This window comes from Lagenorhynchus albirostris, chromosome 4 (assembly GCF_949774975.1).
Source record: "Lagenorhynchus albirostris chromosome 4, mLagAlb1.1, whole genome shotgun sequence".
Classification (NCBI taxonomy): Eukaryota; Metazoa; Chordata; class Mammalia; order Artiodactyla; family Delphinidae; genus Lagenorhynchus; species Lagenorhynchus albirostris.
The window spans coordinates 46,387,372-46,406,815 of record NC_083098.1 but is presented as its reverse complement, the minus strand read 5'-3'; the positions used below and the strand labels follow the sequence as shown (position 1 = coordinate 46,406,815).

At 45.2% G+C, this 19,444-nt stretch overlaps 1 protein-coding gene across 3 annotated transcripts in view; it reads left to right on the top strand.

Annotated features, from left to right (window-relative positions):
* Positions 1–19,444, top strand: part of SHROOM3 (shroom family member 3) — a 121,831-nt gene that overhangs the window by 37,069 nt on the left and 65,318 nt on the right. For 2 of the 3 annotated variants that reach the window (XM_060147977.1, XM_060147976.1), the window contains exon 1: positions 4,060–4,169. The exons of the other annotated variant lie outside the window; for it this stretch is intronic. The gene's annotated coding sequence lies outside the window, so the exon portion shown is untranslated. Of the gene's footprint in view, positions 1–4,059; positions 4,170–19,444 lie in introns of those variants that run through there. 3 annotated transcript variants of the gene reach the window in all.

The window sequence follows — 19,444 nt, the reverse complement described above, 5'->3', positions numbered from 1 at the left end:
CTCTCTCTCTCTCTCTCTCTCTCTCATTTATTTATTTATTTATTTGGCTGTGCCGGGTCTTAGTTGTGGCATGCAGGATCTTCAGTTGCGGCAGGGAGGCTCTTAGTTGTGATGCACGGGATCTAGTTCCCTGACCAGGGATTGAACCTGGGCCCCCTGCATTGGGAGGGCAGAGTCTTAACTGCTGAACCACCAGGGAAGTCCTTCAAGTGTATTTTTTCTTGATTGTGTTTATATTGGCCATTAAATAGTCCCTAGAACTGATTTTCAATATTCAACAGATGTTGACATTGTTTTTCTAAGGTGTCAACTACCAAAAGAAGAGCACAGATGAACCAGGGAATTTATTGTATAGCTGTGGCAAGAGCTTGTTGTTGTTGTTGTTATTTAGCAAAGGCTCTTATGTTTCAAATAGTTATATTTTTCACAATAAAACATTATTTATTTGGAATAATAGAAATAAGGCCAAACGATTGGTAAGAAGTAATGGTTGGCTATTTCTAAGTGAAATTTAGTTTCATATTCTAAAGTATAAAATGGTAGACTATTTCTAAATGAAATTTAATAAAGTACAACATATATTATAAAACTTACTACCGTAATATAGAAAAGAAGCTAAATTTGTGAAAAAAATTTCAAAATCTGAATCACGTATATGATTTCTATATGTAGTTTCTTTCAAGGTATAATTAATTAAATGTGTTAGACTAATTGAAATTAAATAATTCAAAGAATAACCGCTGAAGCTGGAATTTAGAGCATATGGAAGTCATCCTAAATTTCGTAAGCTTTTTATTTGAAAAAGATACTCATTCTCACAGTTTCTCCTTAGTAATAAGACCTGACAATTATAGTGGAAAAACAAACTTCTAAATGTGTATACAGTATGAATCAGGTCATTCTGAATTATGCCAGGTCCTCAATTAGAATAGTCTAATTTGATTTTAAATATTTTTAGGTTATCATATTTAACTCAAACTTAAATTTGGGTTTGTAGGTTGAAATATTTATGTGAGATGGGGGGAAAATGATTTGGCCGATGATTGCATACAGTGCCCGTGCTGGCTGCCTAAGGGGCCAGTCCTGTCTCCAGCCTTTTTATTTTTTTGGCTGCGCTGGGTCTTTGTTGCGGTCTTTCTCTAGTTGTGGTGAGCGGGGGCTACTCTTCGTTGCGGCGTGTGGGCTTCTCATTGCAGTGGCTTCTCTTGTTGTGGAGCACGGGCTCTACAGCACAGGCTCAGCTGTTGTGGTGCACGGGCTTAGTTGCTCCGCGGCATGTGGGATCTTCCTGGACCAGGGCTCGAACCCGTGTCCCCTTCATTGGCAGGCGGATTCTTAACCACTGCGCCACCAGGGAAGCCCTTCAGCCCTCCTTTCGACTCATGACCCCTCTCCCATCACCACCTGGTTGCACCTTCCACGCACCCCTGTCTGGTATGTCTCTGTGTAGGTGAGCGCTGTGGTCCCCACGCTGCCAGGGACTTGTTCCCGTGTCTCTGATCTTTTCCTCCCACCACCTGCTCCAGCATCAGAGAAGACTTGGGGAGGGGAAGGGCAAAAATGTGCCTCTTTCCAAGTGTAAATCTTACGGTACGTAAATTATATCACAATAAAGATGTTTAAAAAAAGAATCATGGGGCTTCACTGCCACAACAGTGAGAGGCCCGCGTACTGCAAAAAAAAAAAAAAGTATTTTTCCAGAATCTGCGGTACAGTGGAAGCCCAGGGACTTCCCATGGTAGTGATGGATTTCACTGGTGTAATACAGGCTGTGCAGGAGCTAAAAGTTGGATCCAAAGTACTTTTAAAACATTTTTTTTAATTAAAGTATAGTTGATTTACAATGTTGTGTTAGTTTTTGGTGTACAACAAAGTGATTCTGTTTTGTATAGGTTATACGTTACGACAAGATATTGAATGTAGTTCCCTGTGCTATAGTGTAGGACCTTCTTGTTTATCTTTTTATTATATACAGTAGTTTGTATCTGCTAATCCCAAACTCCTAATTTATCCCTCCCCACTCTCCTGTTCGGTAACCATAAGTTTATTTTCTATGGCCAAAGTGTGTTTTGAATCACCAATTTAAAGTGATGTTTCATGCAGGAGTGGAGGGATCTGGTCCACCCTTATGAGATTTCACCTGACCCTGAGCACTTAGAAAACAAGATAAAGCAGCAGCAGGAGAGGAGGTCTTATCTATTCTGCCTACCGAGCTCCTGGCTGTGTCCTCAGCTGATACTTCTTACTTCAACATGGTGGCAGCGGCAATATGCTTGCTAAGCTGTAAGGACTGACCACGTTGTTTAAAGCTTAAGTTCTGACTATCACCTGCTTCCACCTAAAACTAGACTCCTACAGGACATTAGGACACAGGACAGGCAACATTAGCCTCCCTGCTTCTTACATCTAGCAACAATGTGTGTGGGTACCTCTCTGGCTGTGTGGCAGGTATATATATATTTGTACATGCTTGTGATACCATAGTGGAAACAAAATACAATTTTTTTTTTTTGCGGTACGCGGGCCTCTCACTGTTGTGGCCTCTCCCGCTGCGGAGCACAGGCTCCACACGCGCAGGCTCAGCAGCCATGGCTCACGGGCCCAGCCGCTCCGCGGGCATGTGGGATCTTCCCGGACCGCGGCACGAACCTGTGTCCTCTGCATCGGCAGGCGGACTCTCAACCACTGCGCCACCAGGGAAGCCCCAAAATACAATTTTAAGGGAGATAATACCTTGGGGAGGGGGAGCCTGTCCATGAAGATATCTGTAAAGAGGCCTATTTAGTTGTTGCTGTAGCCCCTAATGGCTTCTGCATTCTGCCGGTATATTACAAAGAACACAGACAAGTAAAGGCAAATAATATTAACTCTATGGGAACTGAGGCTTCTACTTCCTACCTAATTAAGCATTCTCTTTTCTGTGTCTATATGTGTATCGCCTTAAATATAGAACCTGAAATTTTAACAGGCATTTTGCTTGAGAAGTAATAAAGCCAATCTCAAACCTTACTGTTATTTTAATCGCTGGAGATGACATGTGAAAGCAATTAAGAAAGGTACTCTCTAGGAAAAAAGAAAATCTTACCTCTCTTGAAAGAGGCTGGAAAAGCCTTTGAAGATGAAGCTGAAAATAGCACATAGCTTCCTTAAGAATATTAAATGGGCACCCCTATCTTATCCTAATGCAAAACAAATGCAAATGTACATATTGCCTAAGACCCCCAAGTTTGCAAAGCTGAATCCAAAATCTGAAAGATCACAGTCATAACCACTGAATAATCACCTGTCTCTCATCTAGAGAAGATGCTCCTGGAAACAAAAGAACTGGGAAGGGAGGTTTCAACAGCATTAGCGTTCAGCAACAACCTGAAATTCTCTGGTTGATTTATACTGAAAAAGGACACACTCTCCGTGGATGGTTATTTTCCTTGTAATGTGAGGTGCTTTTTAAAAAAAAAAAAAAAAGTGAACTTTTTACCTTGCTTCTTCATTCGTGCTTCATTTGATCAATTACTAACTATATAGCCCCTGAAAAGCGAGCGCGGGCTTCTTGAAGCGGCTCTGTTCCTTTTGGCTCCCTCTTCATTTCAAAATGGGCGGGGAGGTGGAGTTAAGACACCTTTCTGACTGTGAACCGATAAAGCAGGGCCTGAGAGTGTGTGCGTCGGTCCCCTTAATACCACGAGGACCCGAGGACGCTGACTGCGGAGGGGCTAGCGGAGCCCGACTCTCGCAGCCCAGAATCCGTTTTCAAACCTTAGGGAGCCAGCGCTGCCATTGAAATGCAAATCTCGTCCTGAGCGTCCGGGCCAATCCGGGAGGCTTCCTGTGGGATTACCTGGTGGCGAGCGCCGAGCGAGCGCGGATCCTCCGGCGCGGCCCCTGCGGCCGGGGAGGCCTAGTGGTCGGGTTCCCCCCGCACCCTCCGGGCCCTTCGCCCGGGTTCACCCCCAGCAGCCGCCCGCCCCGGGCCCGCCGCACAGCAGCCGCTGTAGCCGGGGCGCAGCGCGCTGGGCGCGGCCGAGCCGCCCATTGTTGAGCGCGGCCGAGCCCAGCCGACTATGCCCCGCGCCGCCTCCTCGCAGCGGCGGCGAGGTTTGAACTTGGCGTCGGCCCGGAGCCCAGCGCGGCCCCGGGGGGAGGCGGCGGCGGCCCGGCCAGCGGCGATGGTGAGTGCGGGGCTCGGGTCCAATTCCCCTGGCCCAGGGTGGGTGGGGGGGGAGGGAGGGCGGGGGCCCGGCCGTCTGTTTTCTAAAGGGTGTCTATTTCGGTCCCTGCGGCGACTCTGGAAAATCCTGCCTGTGAGGATGGGTCCCCGGGCGGGCTTTCTCTGCCAGCTGCCGGCCTGATGGCGGGGTAGGTGGCGCGCTCCGAGGGTCTCCTGACACTCGTGGGCCTTGGCCTTTTTCTTCTTTTTAAAAATTTTGTTAGGAAGGCAGAAGGTGCCACTCCAAGAGGAAGAGAATTGCAGATTATTGACAGCGCGAAAACTTTTCAGAAGAAATGATCTGTGAAATATTTTAATTTTGATAAATTGCTTCCCACGAGGGCTCCTATTGAGTTTAGAACGACTTGCCTTTCTTAATGTTACTGGATTTGTTTCCGTAGGAAAGATCCCAAGTGTGCTTTTGAGGGGCATGCCTGCCCCTCCCCCCTTCCACTTGTTCCAGATCTTAAGGCGATTTCTTTTTAAAGTTGTGTTCTACTGTCATGCAGCAAAACTTAAATCATGAAAATGAAATTATACCTGACACATGCTTTACCCTGAGTTCCCAGAGAGATTAAAAGTGCTTTGCTGAGGAGTGGGAGAGAGGTTATAAAATTTCAATACATCCAGCATCCGGTGGGAGTTAGGGTGGGGTGTTGACCATCTCTTTCTCTCCGATGTATTTCGGCGTTACTTATTTATTTGTTTGTTTATTTTAATCGTAGTATTGTGGTGCACTTCTGTGCATGGAGGCTTTTGAGAGGAAGGGAATGGGAGCCCACATGCGTATAATCTCCATGGAGAGATTGCTGTGAGACATCAGAGTGCAGCAGGAAATCTTAGCACAGGGGCTTCTAAAGATAGTTCTATGCGTCTCCTATTTCTACCTAGTTAATATTTAAAGGCTAAATTATCGTTTCCAATTAAAAGCACATTGGTCAGACATATGGCTAAATCTTCCCTCAAATAATCTCACCAGAAGGTGGTTTACCTTTTAATTAATTTTGATGGTTAATGTTTGTCTTTTAAAATCTTTTTTTCATTATAAAAATATTACATGATTGCTGCAGAAAAGGTGGAATATACAGAACTAAGAAGGAAGTAAACTGTTTATAACAATAACATTTACGGTCTATTTGCTAAGGCCTAGTTTTTCATGGAAGCCTAGTTATTTGAAAACTTTGCAGCTGTGAACTTTTTAAAACTGCTAACAAACCTGGTTTAGGAGCTTAAATTAGGAATTGACAAGAAAACAAATTTGTACTTTAGAAAATGTTATAATCAACAATAACTTATTCACATGGTTCATCGTTCAAATAAACAGAATTTATTGTGGCACTTTCTCTTGAATCAACTTTCCACATCTGCTCCAGACAAATGGTTTCTGTTTGTATAGCCTGTTTTGTAAATACATCTCTACCATGAAGGCAAAGTGCCCAGACACATACCCCTTTCCAGTGCTTGTAGCTAGGCTCATAGAGTTAATATTTTTATTGGTTTCTGCATCAGAACTTCCTCACCGTACGCTTGATAAAACCCTGGAGAAGGTTACCAAGGGACGTTGTAGAGAATTTACTTCCCTGGAGATTTTAAGAATAGGATAGGCATCCATCTGCCTAGGATGGCTTCAGTGCAGTACTGTTTGGATAAAGGAAGGCTCGGTCACCTCTCAGAACCCCCAAACTGAGGAATTCTAAACAAATTTCAGTCCTCGATAACCTGGGACCAAAGGAAATAAAGAAAACACCTGAGCCCAGGATGTGGTGAAGCCCTGTTTTGATTTTGATGTAAAACAAAGATTCTCCTTTGGTAAGAAAGATTGTAAATTGTCTTCAGGACTTGCCAGTCCTTTTCTATTGATGGATAGAAAATCAACAATGATTTATTTACTTTCTAAGAAGTTCTAGGTTGAGGATAGTGTAAGTTCTGTAACTTAAAGTAAATGAATGAATTGATTCATGGGAATTAAAAGTTCTGCCTCCCAAGGCCGGAAGGGGTGTGTGTGTGTGTGTGTGTGTGTAATAAACCGTGGAGCTAAGGTTGGTGTGCCTGAGAGCTTTCTCCACTTTGGACCCAACCTTCTTTTCAGGCTCCTATCTTGTGTGTTCAGTCTGGTTACATTTTTACATCAACATCTTGCTTTCTCGTCAAAATTTATTCTTGGCTTTCCATTTCCAATGGAGAAACTATGTAGTGCTTTCACCAAAACCAAGTATTCCTGTAACTTCTATTGGAGGCTGCCCCCCTGAGCTCCAGCTGTGCTGCTGTATTGCTGGTGATTTTCAGAAGGTCAGGATTTCATGGGTTGCTGCTTCCTCCGCCCTCCTGTTTGACAGAAGTATCCTGTAATTCTAACCACTGTGTGACCTCAATTGCAGTGACACCTTCCTCCCTTTCCGTGGTCACTTGATGAGGAACGGCCCCCCCCCTCGCCCTCCCTGCAGGATCAGTGGGAAGGGTTCACTTTCTAGGAAAGGTCATGTCAAAAAGAAAATGGGAAGTCAAGAGTCTCCTGGCTGGGCAGTTTTTCACTCCACCTCACACCCTTCAGCTTGTCCTATTTCTCCATGCATGCCAAGCATGTTTTCTTATGCTATGGTAACGCCCAAGACGGAATAGGAGTATGAACAGTGGTCTTCATTTGTTCAACAAATGTGGGAGGTAGCCCAGCAACTGGAGATGGGTCCTCTGCCCTCAGGGAACATGTCGTATTAAAGGAGAAATCAAACAGGTTAATAAGCTAGTGTCATTCGCAGGGAGTAGAGTACAGAACTTGTGTTTGTTGTAAAGTTAAACATACATCGACCCTGTGACTCAACATATCCACGCCTAGCTGTTTACCCAAGTCGATGAAAACAAATGTCCGCTAAGAGACTTGGACAGAGTGGCCATAGCAACCTTATTCGTAATTGCCAGCAGCTGGGAACAACCCTATGTCCATCAACAAGAAAATGGATAAACTGTGGTACAGCCATACGAATGGAATACTACTTGACAATCAAAAGGGATGAACTTGTGATACATACAACAGCCAGGACGAATCTCAACCTATGTTAAACTGAAAGGAGCCAGACACAAAAAGGATACACAAACAGTTCTATTTATGAAGTACTAGAATAGGCAAAACTAATCTGTGACCGCAGAAGTTAGTGGTTGCTTGGGGTAGGTGGCGGGGTGGGGGAGAGTTTGACTAGAAAGAGGTAAGAAGAGACTTTCTGGAGCCATAGAAATGTTCTGTGTCTTTATTTGCATGATGGTTACACAGTATCTAACTCCATAGAACTGAACACTTAAGACATGTATTTTATTGTATGAGAAGCATTAGCTCAATTACAAGAAGAACTTAAGTCCTAGGGATAGACAAGGGTATGCATCCCATCTCTGCTTGTAGGTTTACGTTACCTTGGGCAAGTTATTAAATGCCTCTGAACCCGGAAACGTTGGAAAGGAATAAAACATCTTCATATAGGGTGGTTGTAAGGATTGAGTTAGATAATGAAAGTATTTAGCTTAGTTAAGGACTCAATAAGTGTCAGCTAATAATTCCATGTACTGTGATAAATATGTGGTTTTGGTGTTAATGATAAAGTTATTTGCACTTTTTGCGAAAGCCATCTCATTTATTTAAGATTACGTAACATATTAACCGATATCCTTAGCGTTGTAGGTGTCTTCATTTTAATGGGTCCTTTTTCGAGGTTGTAGGGAATTTAAATTTAAAGTTCTTGCTTATCTGATCAAAATACCAGTGGGGCTTTGCTTTGCCAACAGAGGTAAACCTCAAAGAGAGGAGATACTCACTAGGCAAACCCTTCTTTATTTATTTATTTATTTAGGCTGCGTTGGGTCTTCGTTGCTGCGAGCGGGGCTACTCTTCGTTGCGGTGCACGGGCTTCTCATTGCGGTGGCTTCTCTTGTCGCGGAGCATGGGCTCTAGGCACACGGGCTTCAGTAGTTGTGGTGTGCGGGCTCTAGAGCGTAGGCTCAGTAGTTGCGGCGCACAGGCTTAGTCGTTCCCCAGCATGTGGGATCTTCCTGGACCAGGGATCGAACCCGTGTCTCCTTCGTTGGCAGGTGGATTCTTAACCACTGCACCACCAGGGAAGTCCCATAAATCCCTCTTTTTCTGAGGACTGATTTAGTGGTAGCAGTTGAAGCTGAACTCCCAGATTAGGCTCACAGCATTCACAGAATCCAGGTGAAAGGTTTACATATTATAAACTCTTTCCAGCGATGTAGGGGGAAAAGAAAAAACGATCTCTGTATAATGTGCTTTTTTTTTTAAAGGGACACGTTGTATAACTGGAATTTTCAGTAAAATGCCTTGCACAGAGTGGTAAATATAATACTAGTTTACTTAATCTATTAAGCTTCAATTATTTAGGTTCAACAGAGTGTTTGGGAAAGATGATATAAACTTTGCCAACTCCAACAGAGGCATTTTGTTTTTAGGTTGTTTTAATTCATTCACTAAACATTTATCCAACGTTTACTGAGAACATATTAGCCGCTGGGAATTCAATGATAAATAATAAGTCATTTTATACTCAAGGGTTCATAGCTGCCTTGATTGTGAATGTGAATGTGTGTCCATTTCTCTTGGACTTTTTTTCAGAGCAGAGGACTCTCTTAGGCTAGTTTTGTTGGCTTTTTTTAAAAGCCTCTTGCTTAAGGTGGAGGTTTAAAATCCTGGGGTCTTTTCACCCCCATTGGTACTATTTTCTTAAACACCAGAATTTCTTCTTCTTATCCTTACTAAAAATAACAACAAAATGGTCTCCTATAAAGGCAGTGTAGTGTCGTGGAAAGTGTCTTAGAAGGTGGAAACAGAACCACCTGGGTTTGAATCTGAGCTCTACTACCTACTAGTGATTTAGGGTAAGTTCTTAAATTCTTTAAGCCTCAGTTTCCTCATCTGCAAAATGGTGATAAAAGAAGTATTAATATAGATCAGATTAGGCTGTTATAAGGATTAAATGACAAAATACATGTAAAAATAACTAGCCTGGCACCTGGTGGGTATTAATATCTATCGAGTACTTGCTAAGAGTAAAGCACTGTCTGAAGCTCTTCTAGTATCTTCCTTGCACTCCAATGAGGTAGGCACTGTTATTGCCCCCTTTAGAGGTGAGGAAACCCCCAAACACAGAAGAGATTAAATAGCTTGCTGAGGGCATGGAGGTGCCAGGGTTGGAACCCCACAAGATCTCGCCTCTCAACTGAGGAGGTTCATAATAGATGTCAGTTACTTTTCCCTTTTAGGTAAAATTATTTTAAGATTTCATGATTGCAGGGAGAAAGTTACACCAATAAGTGGTGCTGGGGCGACCATTATGGGCTGTATGCAGGTGAACGCTGGTGATGGAGAATTGGTATGTTCTTAAGTGGTCGATGGACCTACTTTCAACTTTGTGGAGCGGGGCTTACAGCAGAGGCGCTCATAAACATGTCAGGGTCTTTCCCCAGCCCCTCAGCAGTCTTCCTGTGAATGGCCCTCTCTGGCCTGTGAACGGAAAATGTGGATTTGGCCTAGACTTTGTGGAGCCCGTGTAGGGATTGACATAGGTGTGATCTTATCTTGGTCTCCACCGGAAGGCAGGGTGAGAAGCGTGCTCCAGAGCCCTGAAAGTAAGAGGAACAGTAGGTCCTTGTTGCTTATTTATTTTATGTATAGTAGTGTGTACCTGTTAGAATATATATGCGTATACACACACACACACACATATATACACATAACTGAATCACTTTGCTGTACACCTGAAACTAACACAGCATTGTAAATCAACTATACTTCAAAAAAATAAGAGGAACAGTAAACTGTTGCCCCCGGGATATTTTGTGTTCCCCATTTTCGTGGCTTTTCCTCAACTGCCAGATTCTGGAGAACCCTGAGTTAGAACTTTAAATAAGAAGAAATCCCAAGTGGTAGATTGAGAACCCTACTGATTTAATGCAGACATACAAAGTCACATCGGCCAATTAAAATAACATGTGGATGCCTCAGGGGGAAGCGTCGTTAAATATCTCTACAGACACGATTCCCTGTTTAGATATGAGCCTTTTCACTTAATCCCCACCCTGCCCCACCAGAGTACAGGTTTTTGTGCAAGATGCTCTGTATTAATGTTCTCAACACCCATGCCTCTCCTCTGCAGCGTAGCTTGACAGCCGGCATCTCAGGACCATTTCCTCAATCGCCCACGTCTGTTTAAGACACGCCAGAAAGCCCCCCAGCAAGCAGAGTGGGTGCCGCTGGGGGCAGTGGGCTGAGGCCAGGGGGCATGAGGAGGAGCCCCTTTGCAAAGTGCTGCTTGTATTAGAAGGAATGTCACCATGTACCAGTTTTGTCCACCCAAGTGAGCCACGTTATCTCAGGGCAAAGTTCCTGGCAGACGAGACTTCTGGGGCTCTGCTCTCTGAAGGGGAGAAAAGAAATCTGGAGGAAGAACCTACAGGGGTCTTGGCACTCTGGTTGTCGCTGACCCCTCGAGGCTGCTTGGCTCTGTGCAAGCTCCACCTGTCGCTAGTCTGATCCACAGTAACTGTGCTCAGCTAAAGTTAGGAGAATCGCAGGACTGTCCCTTGAAGTCCCACTCTGCCTGTTCACCATCGCCTCCAGCCTCTTTCCCTCAACTTGAAGCCCTTTGTATCAGTTCCCATGGTTACCTCTTCACCACTAGCAGCTGGAATTCCACACTGGGAGGAGGCCGCCTCCCCTCTGAGCCAGGTCTGTCTGGGGCGGAGGCCCCCTGATCCACCACTGGTTCATGACATGGGGTCACAGTCCGGTACCTTCTCTTTGTCGTGGATTCTGTACCTTTCCCAGGCTTGGCATGCTGGCGTTCTAGTGGGAGGGGAGACCAGGGGTGATGCACGGCTCACAGGGTATTTCCTGCCCTCGGCTGGCCTGCCGGCTGCCGCCTCCTGTATGTTGGTGCCCAGGGGAGGGGGTAGGACCTGCTCTGCCCAGTCAGATAAAGATGACCACTCACTTTCCCACCTGCTTTCGCTTCGGCTTTTGTGCCCAGTACCACCTGTTTATGCGTAGTTGACATTCACAAGACCAGGCTCTGGTCTGGAAGGAATTGGTATCCAAGGCCAGTTTTCCTCCAGCCTGGAGGACCAGGTGGGCACAGGAAACTGGGGGATCATGTGGGGACCTGAGGTTCAAGAGCAGAACATGACTAGCTCAGAGTTTGTCTTGAAGCTGTCACTTCAGATACCATCTGAGGCCCAAATTCGTTCTCATTTAGGGTTCCACTGGCCCCAGAGCGGAAACAGGAATTGTTAACTACGAGTGGAAATTAACCAGCCCTGGTGGTCAAGGTGAGGAGAAGTGGCTACCAATAGAAGCCACCGCAGATCGTCGCTCCTGAGGAAGCCAGCACTGGAGGAATTGTTGTGCTTTTCCTGGGATCAGGCAGCTCTGTTTTCTAGAGTTTGTTCCGTCTGCAGATATCTGAGCCCCGAGGTGATATGGCTGTTGTAGGTCGTGGTCAAGGGCGTGCCTTGGAGCCTTTTAGTGTGTTGGGTCCGTGTTTTACCGCTCTACTTGTGATCTCGAGCGATTTATTTAAATTACCTGTGCCTCAGTTTCGTTTTCTGTGAAGAGGGAGGACACTCCTTAGGGTTATTATGAGGATTGCATTTGTTATGTAAAAATACTTCGTAAATGGTAAAGTCCAACACAGGTGTCAATTGGGAATATTTTTTAATGATGTTTTGAGACTGCCGTGCTAAGCTAAAGACAGATTTATGTCAGTCCCACTTTTGTGTTATGTATGTCAGTGGGTCCACAATTCCCTGGAGAGGATAGGGTAGTGTTGGGGGTGAGTGGGGACACACCGGATTTTAAAAAAGAAAAGAAAAGAAAAAGAACTCTGGACTGTATTACACTAACCCTATAGTCATCAAAGGAAAGGAAAAATGGTGGGGATAAGTAGAAACTTAGCCAGTGGAACCATAGTTACAAACACCTTGAAAAGGTGTATTGTAAACCACAAACAATTACTTTTCCACAAATTGACTGCAATTTGGTACCTTGCCTTCCATTTAAAATGTGCTTCCAAAGAATATAAAGCAACAGCCAGGGGAAAGCTTGGGAGACAGAGTCCTACTTTGGATAATAGCAAAGGTTGGAAACATTTAGGTTTGAGATTTGGAGGCATTTAAATAGCATGGAATGTCTATTATCTACCCTAAAAAGCAGAAAGAATCTTGGATATTGTGGACACAAATGCAGTTGGCATGAGCTTAAAAAAAGTGCATGTGAGCTTCTTTCTAAGACCCAGTAATCCTCTTGGGCAAAGTAAGGATTAGGCCTCCCTCACAAACAAGGGGGTGAGTTCATTTTTGCTAAGATTCCTCAGCTGTTGCCAAATTTAGCCAGGGACCTATTTTCTCCCAATGAATGACCACGTCCATTTACATTTTTAACGTCTACCCCCTCTTCTCCAGGCAGGTCTAGGACAGGAGCAACTTATTTGCAAGTAGATGGGAGAGAGACCCTGTCTCCCACAGACCGCATTGCCATCCCAGGGACCTTCCAGAGCCAGAGCCCCTCCACCCACTTCTGCCTGCAGGAGGGCAGGAGTCTCTCTCCCCAGAGCCTGACGTGGGAGGACTCCAGGGGCTAAAAAAAACTGGGCCCAAGCTCATCATGTTTTTAAAACAGCCATGCAGACACTTTCGCTGAGTGCCATCCCTACCCACTGCCTGAGGCTCCCTCTGGTGAGAAGAGGCCTCCAGAAGAATTCCTTAGGCCAATTCTGCCTTGATGTTCCAGGAACCATTTCTTTCACACTGGTTGCTGGGTCCTCTGCGCCAGTCTGTTCCTAAGGGGCCCAGGTAATGCCCCATATTTCCTGTTCCTATATGCAAAAACCTCTACTGTGGCGTTAAATATTTATATCCCTCGCCAAAGGCTTTGGACATTTGCTGTTGCCCTTTTTAAGGAATTAAAGAGCCGATCGTTATAGCAGCATCCTGTCACACCCCTTGGGTGACTTCCCATATTCACCTCTCTCATGTAGGTCACTTAGATCAAATGATAATAGCTCCTGTCTTGTAGTGATTATCACATGCCCGGCTTACTAGTCCCATAGCCGCGTCACCAGGCACATCATACTCTGTCCCCTTTTTACAGAAGAGGCCCTGAGGCTCAGACAGAATAGTGGCAGAGCTCAGATTGGAACCCAAGTTGATCTGGCTTCAAATTCTTTGTGTGTCTCTCCAGCAAGGCTGGAAGTCAGAAATTGTCTTCTATTCTGCATAGATTCCAGCTTGGAATCTGCGTGTAGAAAGTGCTCATTACTTGTGGATGGAGATACTTGAGAAATCGTTTTCTCACTCAGGATTTGTCATTTATGCCCCTTTCCCCCCTTGGTTTGTAGACTGTTAACGGTAAAAGGAACCCTAAAGTACATCTGTACCAACCCAGTGCAGGCCTCCTGGCTGCCGCTCCAGTACTATTTCCCTCTATAATAGTTCGTGCATATATGGCCATTTTTGGTGTCTACTTAGCCATCCAAACTCCTTTTCCCTAATGTTTTGTGGAAATAAGGGAGGAAGTATTACCAAATCTATTTTCCTGTGTTACTTCCACTGTGTCGATTTATTTTTTCTTTTCATAATTGAGATTTTATTGGTTGTTTTGAGGATGAGTACACAGACATTTCAGTTTGCACACAATTCTTAATATATGTACCAAAAATCTAAAAGATTGTGTAGTTGTGATTCTCTTCTGACAGTTATTCCGGCGACTTTCCAGCTTAAAATTCGGAGGCAAATTTTCCTTAACAGGATATCAAATACCAATATGTTTAAACTTTGATATGCTGTTATATCGTAAGTTGCACTAATTCATGATTTAATACCATATACACCACATACTTAAATTTTCAGTTGTTCGTAGCACGTTTACAAAGTTACTAGGAAAACTGGATGACCATGACCGAAGATGTTACAGAGTGCACAGAATTCTGACAAGGAGAGCCAAGATCAAGGAGTGGTTTGCTTTAGGAAACAATTCTACCAAAAACAACATGGGAAGAGACGTAATTTAAAGTGTTCAAGACATATTACATGCACTACTGACTCCAAATTAGTATGCTTTGTATTATAGGATATAAAAATTACCCCCGTCTATGGAATGTTAAGTTGACACCCAAGATAATCAAAGCCTCCCATGTTCAATATCCCACTATCTTCTGGCTGTACTGAAAAATAAACAGTCAGCAACTGATTTCACCTCTTTAAAAATGGGATGAGGTGGGATTCCCTCCATCTTAAAAATGTTTCTAGAGCTACTAAAAAACTTGCATTTACAAAATAGTTGATAAAAACATTCCTCTGGAGTATACAGGAAGGGAGACAGGGACCACTGATAAGACCGGGTGTATGATATTAATCAGACTCGGCTTCTTTCTCTGCTGCTTCATCGGGGAGGCTGGACTCTCCTTGTTTGTAGTTTCTCCGTTTTCTGCTGGTCCATCTTCTTTAGTCTCTTGTTTAGCCACTTTGGCCTGTTTTCCCTTTGCTCCCCTTTCCCCTTTTGTTTACACTTTTTGGTCTGAAGATTTATCCTTTCCTGCCACCTTTTTTAGCTTGTTTCCACTTTCTCAGGAGCTGGTCTCCTCTTGGGCTCCTCCTTCGCTGAGCCCTGGGTGGATCTGACCTTCCTCTTGGGCATCGTGGAGGCAGGGTGGGCATGTGCCAGGTGCACCGAGAGCCTTCACAAAGCTGGGCTGCCTGGCCACTGCCCAAGCTGCTGGGACCCCCGCCATGTTGTTTCTTGTTCTCTTTCCTGCTCTTCTCATCTCTAGTAGATCCTCTCCAACATGCTCTCCTAGAGGTCGTAACTGGTACTACACCGTGCTGTGTGGTCTGGGAGAGGGAGGTCTTAGGCATTTGGACTGGGAGATTTTCTTGTCTAAATAGGCTTGTCACCATTGCAAGCCTGATGCCTAATCCATTGTGTGGTCCCTGGTTGAACCTTAGCGATTGTTGACTGAGTGAATGGATGATTGGGCTGGGTGTAGCAGTGTGCTCTGAGTCTCACCATGAAGCGTGTCCTGTATCAATAGGAAGTTCCGGGTCAAGGTGCAGTCTGGGTGGCATGGGGGAGGAGCCCTCCAAAATCTGGTCTCATCATTTCTCTAGATCTAGGGACATTTGGGCTAGGGCCAGAGAGGGGACCCGTCTGAGCAGTAGCCATCAGTAACTTTTGACTTTCTTCTGAAGAAGCTTTCCCTTTAAAGAAGCTTTGGTATTGTTTGTCACCTGTGTCAGAGGATTTTTAGGATTGTAGACTCTAAAGGCAATATGATATGAAAGAGGGAGCATGAAAGTTAGAGTTAGGGACCCTGACTTCATGGAGCTTACAAGTCCTGAGCTCAAGCAAGTAACTATCCCTGTCTGAGGCTGTCTCTACATCTGTTAAGTGGGGATAAATAATACCTGCCGTTCTGGCCCTTTAGCATTATTATGAGGGCCAAATGGACTCATGCACAGAAGGTACTTTCAAGCTATAATGGATAATATTAAAGTATGGAACTGTTATGTTTCTTTGGACACTAGGGAGAGGAGAGGGTGGGAGGGAAGAAAGACAGAGGCCTCACTTTCTTAAGACGATTTCATCACCTTCTACTGATACTGGTTTCCCAGAAATCTTGCTTCCTCCTCCAGGTATTTTTCCATGGTTGTGAGGGATCCCAAAGTAAACCCTCCACCAGCATGAAGTCTTTTCACTGCCCAGATTTACTCCCAGGGTAGATAGCTCCACTGCCATTTCCCGACAAAGGTTTTCCTTTAAAACTACGGAGAAATGAGACCCATTCTAGTAAGGAAAAAAAATAAGGCTAGTTTTGCTTTTTCTGATAGTTAAAATAATAAATGTTCATTGTAAACTATTTGCAAGGTCTAGAGAAAGAGAAGAAAAATATCACCCATGATCCTATCACCCAGTAGTAACATTCTGGTACTTTTGCTGGTCTTTTGTCTTCATTAGATCTTTTTGTCTCATATGAATGGAAAAAGGGTCATGTGGCAGAAATGCCAGGCAGGTGTGGATTGGCATGTGGCTGATGCCTAAGAAAAAAGTAAGCAAAGTCCCGGGACCCTCAGAGGCATTTCATGAGGGGTGGCATGGTCTCCGGCCAGACTTCTTTCTACTTGTTTTCTTTCTTTTTGCTTTCTTTATCTATAAAATGAGGATCATTGCTGTCTCAAATGATAAGATTAATGAATAACTTTTTAAAGCACAGTATCTGGTACGTACTCTGTGCCCAAGAAATGTAAGTTTCCTTTCTATTGGTAAGAAGCGAACGCTGCCAGGCACTGTTCTAAGTGCGTTACACATATTAATTCATTCAAGCCTCACAACTATCCTTTGATGCAGGTGTTAAGATTATCCTCACTTTATAGAGGAGGAAACTGAGACACGAGAGGTTGAGTGACCTGCCCAAAGTCAAACACCTACTAGGCGACAGAGCCAGAATAGGAACCCAAGCAGAGTTATAGCCTGCTACTCACTAGAGTTGATTTGAGACCAGACTCAGTGTTTACGGCTAGGGCCAGATGCTCCAGTGGTAAAGATATCACCAGTTTAATATAAGCCCTTGCATGAGGGCCCTTGGTTTTCGTTTTTTTTTTTTTTTTTTTGCGGCACGCGGGCCTCTCACTGCCGTGGCCTCTCCCGTTGCGGAGCGCAGGCTCAGCGGCCATGGCTCACGGGCCCAGCCACTCCGTCGCATGTGGGATCTTCCCGGACCGGGGCAGGAACCCGTGTCCCCTGCATTGGCAGGCAGACTCTCAACCACCGAGCCACCAGGGAAGCCCAGGCCCTTGGTTTTCTTATGCACTTGCCCTGGTCTAGCTATGTCATAGGGCCCAGTGGGTGGAGGAACTGAAGTCAAAAGTAAATCCAGAGCAGATTAAATATTTAATAGGTAGGTTAAAAGATCTGGCTAATCATTTGGCTTTTTTCCCCTACCCACCCTTTTCCAGTCTCCGTGCAAGGCTGGCATAGAGGTCACGGGCTTAAGATCTGGAGATAGTTAGGCTTATGGTTTCAGAAAGAGTCAGAAATATGCTGACTGTCAGTGGTATAAATTGTACACTTGATCCATTTGGGAGGTTTTAGGGGAAATCAAGTGAGAAAAAGCATCAGCAAGAGGAACAGGAGGTACAGACAGACACAGGGCTGAGACATACAGAGCACAGCCATGCATGGCTGAAGGGTTAGGTATGGCCCCCCTGTAATAACCATGCTGCCGAACCAAGGTGGGTGAGCAGAAGGGTTTTTGAGGACAAGTAAAAGGCATGCCTATGATGGAACGCACTGGGTAGGATACAGGCCTGAGAGAGTGCAGTGTGAACAGCTTCCTAGATGGTAAGTCATCATTTAAAAAACAAGAAAGGAGAGTAATGAAGGGACAGTGACCCGAAAGGTTAAGTCTAAATACATAGGTACCAAAAGGCCAGCAACAGAAACAAGGAGCTTTTTTTTTTTTTTTTTTTTTTTGCGGTATGCAGGCCTCTCACTGTTGTGGCCTCTCCCGTTGCGGAGCACGGGCTCCGGACGCACAGGCTCAGCGACCATGGCTCACGGGCCCAGCGGCTCCGCGGCATGTGGGATCTTCCCGGACCGGGGCACGAACTCGTGTCCCCTGCATCGGCAGGCGGACTCTCAACCACTGCACCACCAGGGAAGCCCAAGGAGCTTTTAAAGAAAGGGCAATTCATTGAGAATGTCTGTGAAATCTTTGGTAAGTGCCCAGTCGCCAGCAAATGAAGAACAGCTACGTTAGGCTAAGAAACAAACCTGAACCTAAGGGCATCAGTTCTTAAAATCTTCCTCTGCACACTGAAGAAGCCGAGAATCCAGGCCCTCTCCGCCTCCCAGAGACTGAAGGGAAGAGTGCTGAGGAGCCTGAGGTGATGATACAAGAGGCCTGCTAACAGGATGCAGAGATGACGGTGGGACCAGTTTCCCGCGTGATGGATACAGAGTGGCACAAAGAGAAAATAGAAACCCAGGAAACCACGAACACGACTTTTCATGAAGCAAATCGTGAAAATGAATACACAGAAGCACCTAGCCTAAATCCGAAGGAATTTCTCTAGAGGGCTCTGAGGACAACTTAGCCCTGTATAAATGCAGGTCTGTCTGCTTAATCTCAAAAGGCATGCTGGCTGCTTCGAAACGTAAGGCAGCGAAACTGCGCTGAGCTGCACCAACTGTTTGTCGAAGGGCTTGGCCCGTGGTCCCCCAACACTGCTCTCGACTCCACGAAAGCAGCTGTTGATGACAGGGACCAAGAGTTAGAGCCGAATTCTACTTTCACAAAGAAATCGACTCACAACCTTATGTAGAAAGTGACTACAAGAAAAGAGATCCCTACCTTCCCCCAAACATGTATTGGAAACAATTTAATGCCTTTAAGGGTTGAAGGGCAGAGAGCCCCACCTTGGGTGCATTCCACAATTATTCCCTTTACAATCAACTATGATTCATTCTGTAAGTCTGTGTTGTGTGCCTCCCATGACCCACCCACTGTCTCAGGCCCTGGGTATGTAGTGGTTTAAAAGCACAAAACTGAAGAAAAGTCAGCCATGGGCCCTGTTGCACTTATTGTCCAGTACATACCGTGTGCAAATGAACATTTACATGCGGCTCCACGTGCAACCAAGGGAAAGACCAGGTGCCGGGAAGAGACTCTTTGAGGTGGATGAAGCCATCTCTGAGGAGGTGATGTTCCACCGGGGACCAGAAGACTGAGGAGGAGTCAGCCAAGCAGAGAATTGGGAGGAAGGCTGTTCCAGGTGGAGGGAACCTCATGTGTGAAGTGGAGAGCTTGGCAGGCTTGGGGAGCCCAGGCCAGGCCAGTGAGGACAGGGTGAATGAGAGGGGAGATGTTAAAGGGTGGGCAGGAGCCAGGTCACTGGAGACCTCACAGCCAAGTTGGATTTCCTCCAGAGTGCATGGGGAAGCTACACAAGTTTTATTACTAGAGATGATGTAATCCACTTATTTTTTAAACGTAGTGCTGGCTGCTGGGTAGGTGCTGGGTTGGTGGGGACAGGAATGGATGTGACTGTCAAGGAAGCTGTTCCTGGATAAAACACAACCAAAAGGATGAAACTGCTGATTCTGAGAACCAAGCTCTTCCTAAGGTTGTAACGGTCCATGCTAAGGAGATAGGAGCCCCCCTGCCCATCCCCATTTAAACGCAGTAG